Genomic DNA, 9,674 nt, shown 5'->3' with positions numbered 1-9,674 from the left:
TGTTAAGGGATAAGGCTAATTATCCATAAGACTCTCAGTGGATTGCTCAGCAGAATCTTTTTGCAGCCAAGGATAGAATAGGATGATGTATTCAAAATTCTAAAAGAAAAAAACTACCAAACAAGAATGCTGTATTTGGGAAAAATAGCCTTTAAAAATAAGGAAAGAGAAAGTCATTCCCAGACAAATGAAACTCAGGGAATCTGTTACTGCTAGACTTACCTTATAAGAAATGCTTAAGAAAATTCTTCAAATTGAAATGACAATACGTTAAATAGCAACATGAAAGTATAAATCTCACTGGTAAAAGTAAATATACAACCAAATATAGAATAATGTAACACTATAGTAGTATATAAATTACTTTTTACCCTAATATAAAAGCTAAAAGACAAAAATGTTAAGAATAATTATAACCATGAAAAATTGTTAATGGATACACACTATAAAGAGAATTAAACATTGACTTCAAGAACTAAAAGGTTGGGGGGAATAGCATTTTTGCATGAGACTGAAGTTAGTATCAGCTTGAAATAGATAGTTTTAACTATAAGATGCTTTATGCAAGCCCAAGACATAATCAAATCACAAGGGAAGACAGAGAGGAGAAGTGAATACAGAGCAACAAAACAGACCAGAAACAATTACCAAACTGGCAATAAGTAAGTCTTTACCTATTGATAATTACTTTAAATGCAAATAGACTAACCTCCCCAATCAAAAGACATAGAATAACTGAATGGATTTAAAAACAAGATCCAACTGTATGTTGTCTACAAGAGACTCACTTCAGATTTAAAGACACACATAAGCTGAAAGTAAAGCAATAGAAAAAGATATTCCATGCATATTTTAACCAAAAGAAAGCAAGGATGGCTATACTGATGCCAGACAAAATAGACTATAGGTAAAAAACTGCAACTAGAGACAAAATGATCATTATATAATGATAAAAGGGCCAACTGAACAAGAAGATACAATTATAAATACATACCCAACATCAGAGTACCTAGATAAGCAAATATTGATCTATCTAAAGAGAGAAATGCAGTAATACAATAACAGTAGGAGACTTCAACACCCTGCTTTCAATAATGGATAGGACATCTGGGCAGAAAATCAATTAAAAAAAAACAGCTTGAACAACACTATGGGCAACATGGACCTAACAGACAAATATATAACTTTTCATCCAACAGAAAAATATACATTCTTCTCAAGTGCAAACAAAACATTCTCCAGGATAGATCATATATTAAGTAACAAAACAAGTATTAACATGTAAAAAATAAGGAAATCATACCAAATATCTTTTCTAACCACAATGGAATGAAACTAGAAATCAAGAACAGTAAGAAAATGAAAAAAATTACAAATATGGGAAAACAACACTCTAATAAAGCTTGGGTCAAAGAAGAAATGAAAGGGAAATTCAAGAAATATCTTGGAACAAATAAAAATCTAAATACAACAAACTAACATGTATGGGATGCAGTAAAAGCTATGTTACAGACAGATTTATAGTGATAAATGGATACATTAAAGGAGAAAGAGCTTATACCTTAGGAGAAAGAATTTATACCTTAGGAGACTAGGGGGAACAAACCAAACTAAGCTCAAAGTTAGCAGAGAAAAGGAAATAGTAAAGATTAGAGCAGAAATAAATAGCAAATAGAAATGCAATAGAAAAAAATTTTAAAAACCATGAGCTGATTTTTTGGAAAGATAAAATCAACAAATCCTCAGCTAAACTAAGAAAAAAAGACAAATAAGGAAGAAGACATTACAACGGATGACTCAGAAATTAAAAGGTTATAAGGGACAAGTTACGAACAATTATACACCAACAAATTGGATAATCTAGAAGAAACAGAAAATCCCTAGTAACATACAACCTACCCAAACTAAATCAAGAAGAAATAAAAATCTGAAAGGAAATAACATTGAATCGGTAATCAAATACCTCCTAACAAAGAAAAGCCCAAGACCATGGCTTTTTCTAACAAATATTCCAAGAAGAACTAATACCAATCCCTCTTAGACTCTTTAAAAAACAGAAGAATAGGGAACACTTTCATACTCACTTTAGAGCTCAGCATCACCCTAATATGAAAGCCAGACAAAAATACCACAAGAAAAGAAAACCATAGGCCAATACCACTGATGAACATAGCCACGAAAATCCTCAACGTAATACCAGCAAATCAAATTCAACAGCATATTAAAAAGATCATACACCATGAACAGGTGGGATTTATCTCTAGAATGCAAGAATGGTTCAGCATATGCAAATCAATTAATGCCATATATACTACATTAAGAGAATGACGGGTAAAAACCACATGATCGTCTTAATAGATAACAGAAAAAGCATTTGACACAATTTGACATCCTTTCATGATTAAAAAAAAAAACACTTTCAACATATAGGTATAGAAAGAACATACCTCAACACAGTAAAAGCCATATATGTAAAGGTAACAGCTAACTTCATAGTCAATGGAGAAAAATTGAAAGCTTTTCCTCTAAGATCTGATACAAGGAAGGGATGCCCACTCTTATCACTATTATCAACATGATACTGGAAAGCCTAACCAAAACAACTAGACAGAAGAAAGAAAAGGCATCCAAGTTGAAGAGAAAGGAGCAAAATTATCTCTGCAAATGACAAGATTATTTACACATGGCCAGGCACAGTGACTCACGCCTGTAATTCCAGCACTTTGGGAGGCTGAGGTGGGTGGATCACTTGAGGTCAGGAGTTCGAGACCAGCCTGGCCAACATGCTGAAACCTGTCTCTACTAAAAATATGAAAACTAGCCAGGTATGGTGGCGGGCGCCTGTAATCCCAGCTACTAGGGAGGCTGAGGCAAGAGAATTGCTTGAACCCTGGAGGCAGAGGTTGCACTGAGTGGAGATTGTGCCACTGCACTCCAGCCTGAGTGACAGAGTGAAACCTGTCTCAAAACAAACAAACAAACAAAAAAAAGATTACTTACACATGTAGAAAACTCTAAAGACTCAATAAAAAATCTGCTAGAACTAATCAACAAATTCAATAAAGCTGCAGGGTATAAAATCAACATACAAAATTCAGCAGTGTTTTTATACACTAACAATAAAATATCCCAAAAGGAAATAAGCAAACATTCCCATTTATGATAGCAACAAAAATAATAAAATACATAGGAATAAACTTAACCAAAGAGCAGAAAGACTTGTACACTCAAAATTACAAAATACTGATGAAGGAAATTAAAGATGATTAGATATATGGAAGGATATCTCATGTTTGTGAATTAGAGGAATATAATGAAACTGTCTATACTACCCAAAATGATCTACAGATTCAAGGCGATCCTAACAAATTTCAAATGGCACTCCCTACACACATATTGAGAAAACAATTCTAAAATTCATATGAAACTTAAATAGCCAAAACAATCTTGTTTGTTTGGGCTTTTTTTTTTTTTTTTTTTAAGACAGGGTCTTGCTCTGTCACCCAGGTTGGAGTGCAGTAGTGCAATCATGGCTCACTCCAGCCTTGACCCTTGAGGCTCAAGTGATCCTTCTGCCACACCCCCCTGAATAGCTGAGACTACAGATGCACATTACCACAACCAGCTAATTTTTGTATATTTTTGTGTGTATGTAGAGATGGAGTTTTGCCATGTTGCCCATGGTGAAAGCAATCTTGAGAAAGAACAATAAAGCTGGAGACATCACACTTCCTGATTTCAAAAGATATTTCAAAGCTACAATAATCTAAATGAGATGGTACTGGCATAAAAACAGACATACAGATTAATGGAACAGAATAGAGAGCCCAGAAATAAATCCATGCATTTACAGTCAATTAATCTTCACAAGAGCGCCAAGAGCACACAATGGTGAAAGGATACTCTCTTCAATAACTAATGTTGAGAAAACTGGATATTCACAGGCAAAAGAATAAAATTAGACCCTTATCTTATATCACATACAAAAACAAACTCAGAAAACCAAACACTGCATGTTCTCACTCATAGGTGGGTGATGAACAATGAGAACACATGGGCACAGGGAGGGGTACATCATACACTGGGGTCTGTTGGGGGTCAGGGGGCTAGGGGAGAGACAGCAGGGGGTGGGGAGGTTCAGGAGGGATAACACTGGGAGAAATGTCTGATTTAGGTGATGGGGGGATGGAGACAGCAAACCACCATGCCACGTGTATACCTATGGAGCAATCTTGCAAGATCTGCACATGTACCCCAGAACTCAAAGTACAATAAAAATAAATAAACTCAAAATGGGTTAATAACTTAAACATAGGACTCAGAGCTGTAAAACTACTAAAAGAAAGCATAGAGAAAAAGCTTTTTGACATTTGTCTTGGCCATAATATGTTTGAATAAGAAACCAAGAGCACAGGCAACAAAAGCAAAAATAGACAAGTGGAAGCACATCGGATTCAAAAGCTGCTGCACAGTAAAGAAAAAAATCACAAAATGAAAAAGCAACCTATGGAATGGGAGAAAATATTTGCAAACTATATCTTATAACGGGTTAATATGCAAAATATATAAGGAACTCACACAAGTCAATAGCAGAAACAAATAATCCAATTATAAAACGGGCAAAGTACCTAAATAGGCATTTCTAAAAAGAAGACATGCAAATGGCCAACAAGTATATGTAAAGGTGCTCATCATCACTAATCATTAGGGAAATGCAGATCAAAAACACAATGAAGCATCATCTCATACCTATTAGGATGACTATTATCAAAAAGACAAGAGATTAAAAATGTTGATAAAGAAGTAGGAGGAAGGGAACTCTTGTACAGTGTTCATGAGAATGTATATTGGTACAGCCATTATCAAAAACAGTATAGACTCCTCAAAAAAATAAAAAATAGAACTACCATCTGATCTAGCAATCCGTCTTCTGGGATATACCCACAGAAATGGAAATGAGGATTAAGACCTTGAAGATTTATTTGTACTTCTGTGTTCACTGCAGCATTATTCACAATAGCCAAGATATGAAAACATTGTAAGTATCCACCGATGGATGAATGAATAAAAGAAAATATGGTGTATACACACACACACACACACACACACACAAAATGGAATCTTATTCAGCCTCAGAAAAGAAAGAAATTTTGCTATTTGCAACAACAAATAGCAAATATTTGTTGGATGAACAAATATTTGAAAAAAAATGGATGAACCTGGAGGATATGCTAAATGAAATAAAGTAGACATAGAAAGACAAATACTGCTTGATCTTACTGATGTGTGAAATCTAAAATAGTCGAACTCAGAGAATAATAAAGAATGGTGGTTGCCAAGGGCAGTCGGGAGGGGGAAACAGGGTAATGTTGGTCAAAGAATAAAAAGTTTCATCATGCAGGATGAATACATTCTACAGATCTAATGTACAGCCTGGTGGCTATGGTTAACAATATTCTTTACTTGAAATTTTTGAAGAAGATCTTAAATGCTTTTACCGCAAAAAATGATAGTAATAAAAGAAAATGGTAACTTTGTGAGGTGATAGATATGTTAATTGGCTTGATTGTGGAGACCATTTCACAATGCATATCAAGTTGTATATCTTGAATATGCACAATTTTTATCTGTCGATGTTCTTCAATAAGGCTGTTAAAAAAACAAAGAAAAACCCCAATTCTTAAAAAAAGTAATAGAATCAGAAAACTAAAACAATATACTTAATGACATAACAATAGAAAACTCTTCTATTTGAAAAAACAGCTGGTGAATCATGAAAAAAAAATTTGTATCAGTCTTGGCAAAAATTCTACATCTATAATATATAAAGTGCTTTTAAGTCCGTGCTTATAAATCCATATATACTATAATATATAGTATCTTTAGAATTTTCATATACTATAGCATAGTATTTCTACTACTGAACTGTGCTATAATTCAGTAGTAGAAGACCCTAATTTTAAAAATAGGCAAAAGATACAAAATTTTTCGTTAAACTTTTAAGTTCAGGGATACGTGTGCAGATTTATTACATGGAATAACTTGTGTCATGGTGATACAGGAGTTAAGAAATCACCTAGACAGATAGTGAGGGTACAAAAAGTCCTCAGTAAAGCTTTTCTCTTTAATGAAAAGCAGCCCCAAATCATTGTCTAACAAAGAGCAGCCTGTAAAGTCCAGCTGCAGACAGAGACAAGCAAGCTGGGAGTCTGCACAGGTGAATGCTGGCAGGAACTAGGGGTTAGACATGTTTAAGATGGGGGCTTCATCTTCCCTTTTCTGCCAGCCACACGTACAGTAAGAAGCAGACAAGATGGCTCAGATCAACTGAAAAGCCCATTTGCATAATAAGATTATACAAAATCTGCTATGTAAATGTCCTCTGCTATGTAAATGTCACACCTAATGGAACCAATCTGTGAACACTGTGGAAACCAGACACAACCACCTCAAACGTGACTATAAAATTTGGTGCTGTCTTCAGGTCCTTTCCACTTGGGACCCCACTCTCTCTATAGAGAAAGCTGTTTCTCTTTCTCTTCTCTTCTGCCTATTAAACCTCTACATTCCTAAACTCCTCGTGTATGTCCATGTGTAACATTTTCCTGGTGTGTGACCACCTACCCCAGGGTATATACCCCAGACAATGTGGCCACTTCAGTGGGGGTTTGTTGTACAGATTGTTTCATTACCCAGGTATTAAACTTAGTACCCATTAGTGATTTTTTCCTGATCCTCTCCCTCCTCCCACCCTCTATCCTGCAATAGGCCCCAGTGTGTGTTGTTCCCCTCTATGTGTCCATGTGTTCCCCTTCATTTTGCTCTCACTTATAAGTGAGAGCATGAGGTATTTGGTTTTCTGTTCCTGCATTAGTTTGCTAAGGATAATGGCCTCTAGCTCCATCCACATCCCTGTGAAGGATATGATCTCATTCTTTCTTATGGCTGCATAGTATTCCATGATGTATATGTACCACATTTTCTTTACCCAGTCTATCATTGATAAGTATTTAGAATGATTCCATGTTTTTGCTATTGTGAATAGTACTGCAATGAACATATGTTTGCATGTGTCTTTAAAATAGAATGATTTGTATTTCTTTGGGAAGATACCCAGTAATGGATCGCTGGCTCCAAGGGTATTTCTGTATTTAGGTCTTTGAGGAATCACTCTATCTTCTACAATGGTTGAACTAATTTACACTCCCATCAACAATGGATAAGCATTCCTTTTTTCTCCAAACCTCACCAGCACTTGTTATTTTTTTATTTTCATGATAGCCAATTTGACTGGTGTGAAATGGTTTCTCACTGTGGTTTTGATTTACATTTCTCAAAAGATCAGTGATATTGAGATTTTTTTTTTCATATTCTTGTTGGCCACATGTATGCCTTCTTTTGAGAAGTATCTCTTCATATCCTTTGCCCACTTTTTAATGGGGTTGTTTGTTTTTTCTTATAAATTTCAGTTCCTTATAGACTTTTGATATTAGACCTTTGTTGGATGTATAGTTTGCAAAATTTTTCTCCCATTCTGTAGACTGTCTGTTTACTCTGTTGATGATAGTTTCTTCTGCTGTGCAGAAGCTCTTTAGTTTAATTAGATCCCATTTATCCATTTTTGCTTTTGTTGCAATTGCTTTTGGAATCTTCATCATGAAATCTTTGCCCATGCCTCACTCCTGAATGGTATTGCCTAGGTTTTCTTCTAGGGTTTTATAGATTGGGGTTTTACATTTAAGTCTTTAATCCATCTTGAGTTAACTTTTGAAATACAAATTTTTTTCTTTAGTGCTTTTTAAATTTTTTTTGAGACAGTCTGATTCTGTCACCCAGGCTGGAGTGCAGTGGCTCAAACTCAGTTCACTGCAACTACCGGGTTCAAGTGATTCTCATGCCTCAGCCTCCCAAGTAGCTGGGATTACAGGTGTGTGCCACAATCCTCAGCTAATTTTTGTATTTTTAGTAGACATGAGGTTTCGCCCTGTTGGCCAGGCTGGTCTTGAACTTCTGGCCTCAAGTGATGCACCCGCCTCAGCCCCACAAAGTGCTGGGATTATAGGCATCAGCCACCATGCCTGGCCACAATTTTTTAAGACTACAAATAGCCAATAGTATAAAACACTTTTCAAACTCATCATAATGGAACTACTACAGTGAGATATTATTTTTAACTATTGAATTTTACAGCTATTTTTGAAAAAGGGAAATACTAAGTATTGATAAAGGAGAAGCATTCATACATTTCTGTTGGTAATACAGACTGGAACCACATATCTGGAGAAAATTTAAGAATTATTAAATTTTAATTATTATTAAAATTTAAGAATTTTAATCTTAATTATTAAAATTTAAGAATTGAAAACCAAGATTTTAATTATTCCTAAATGCAGAGTGGTATCCTAGATTGAATCCTGGAACAAAATACTGATTTCAGTGGAAAAACTGGTGAATTCAAATAAAGTCTGTAGTTTAGTTAATAGTATTATACCAAAGTTAATTTCTTAGTTTTGACAAATGAACCATGGTTACGTAAGACGTCAAAATTAGTAGAGGTTGGGTGAAGGAAATATGAGAACTACAGACGATTTTTGCAATTTTTCTGTAACTCAAAATCATCCCCAAATTTAAAAAATTAGACATTTATGTCATTTAACCCAATAAATTCTACTCTGAGATACTAACTATGGGAGATAATCAGATGAAAAATAGTTTGGGATAAGTTATTCATTGCAGTGATATATGTGATAGCAAAAGAGAAGAGAAATGGAAAGAAAAGAAAAAAAGGAAAAAAAATCCACACGCTCAACACTATGGGCAGTGGAAACCCACCTTCATCCATGCATGGAGTGATTATGAGAGCCATTCTAGATGACGGGCACAGCAGTGAACAAAAGAAAAATCTGTGATGTAAGAAGCTTAATTCCTGGCTAGGCGCAGTGGCTCATGCCTGTAATCCCAGTACTTTGGGAGGCCAGGGCAGGTGGATCACTTGATGTCAGGAGTTCGAGACCAGCCTGGCCAACATGGTGAAACCCTGTCTCTACTAAAAATACAAAAAATTAGCTGGGCATGGGTGACAGGCACCTGCAATCCTAGCTACTCAAGAGGCAGGGCAAGAGAATCACTTGAACCCAGTGAGGCGGAGGTTACGGTGAGCAGAGATTGCACCACTGCACTCCAGCCTGGGCAACAGAGTGAGACTCTATCTCAAAAGAAAAAAAAAGAGGCTTAATTCCAGAAATGGGGCTGGGGGGAGCCAAATGAACAAGAAAAACAAAATGTGTAGCATGTTAGTGATAAGTGTTAAGTAATAAAACGAGGAAGGGGATATAAAATGGCAGGGAGAGGTTACAATTTTAGGTGGCAAGACCAGAGGTGGCCTCACTGGGAAGGTGATTTTTGAGTGAACAGCCAAGGAACTGAGGCATGAGCCCAGTAGATATCTAGGGAAGGAACATCCCAGGCAGAGGGAACAGCAAGCCCAAAGCCCTCATAGCAAGAGTGTGACTGCAAGGTCTGAGGACTCACTCAGCTGAAGCAGAGTGAGCAAGAAGGACTAGAAAGAGAGTAGCTGATAATGTTGGAAGGGAGGGCAGGGGGTAAAGACTGGCTCTTATCTGTATACGCTGTACATTCTTTCTGCCCTATTAATAAGAAACATAATTGTATGA

Source organism: Aotus nancymaae, unplaced genomic scaffold, assembly GCF_030222135.1.
Source record: "Aotus nancymaae isolate 86718 unplaced genomic scaffold, 86718_ANA_hifiasm-v0.15.2.pri h1tg000033l, whole genome shotgun sequence".
NCBI classification, from domain to species: domain Eukaryota; kingdom Metazoa; phylum Chordata; class Mammalia; order Primates; family Aotidae; genus Aotus; species Aotus nancymaae.
The sequence above is the reverse complement of the archived record's forward strand: the minus strand, read 5'-3'. Positions refer to the sequence as shown.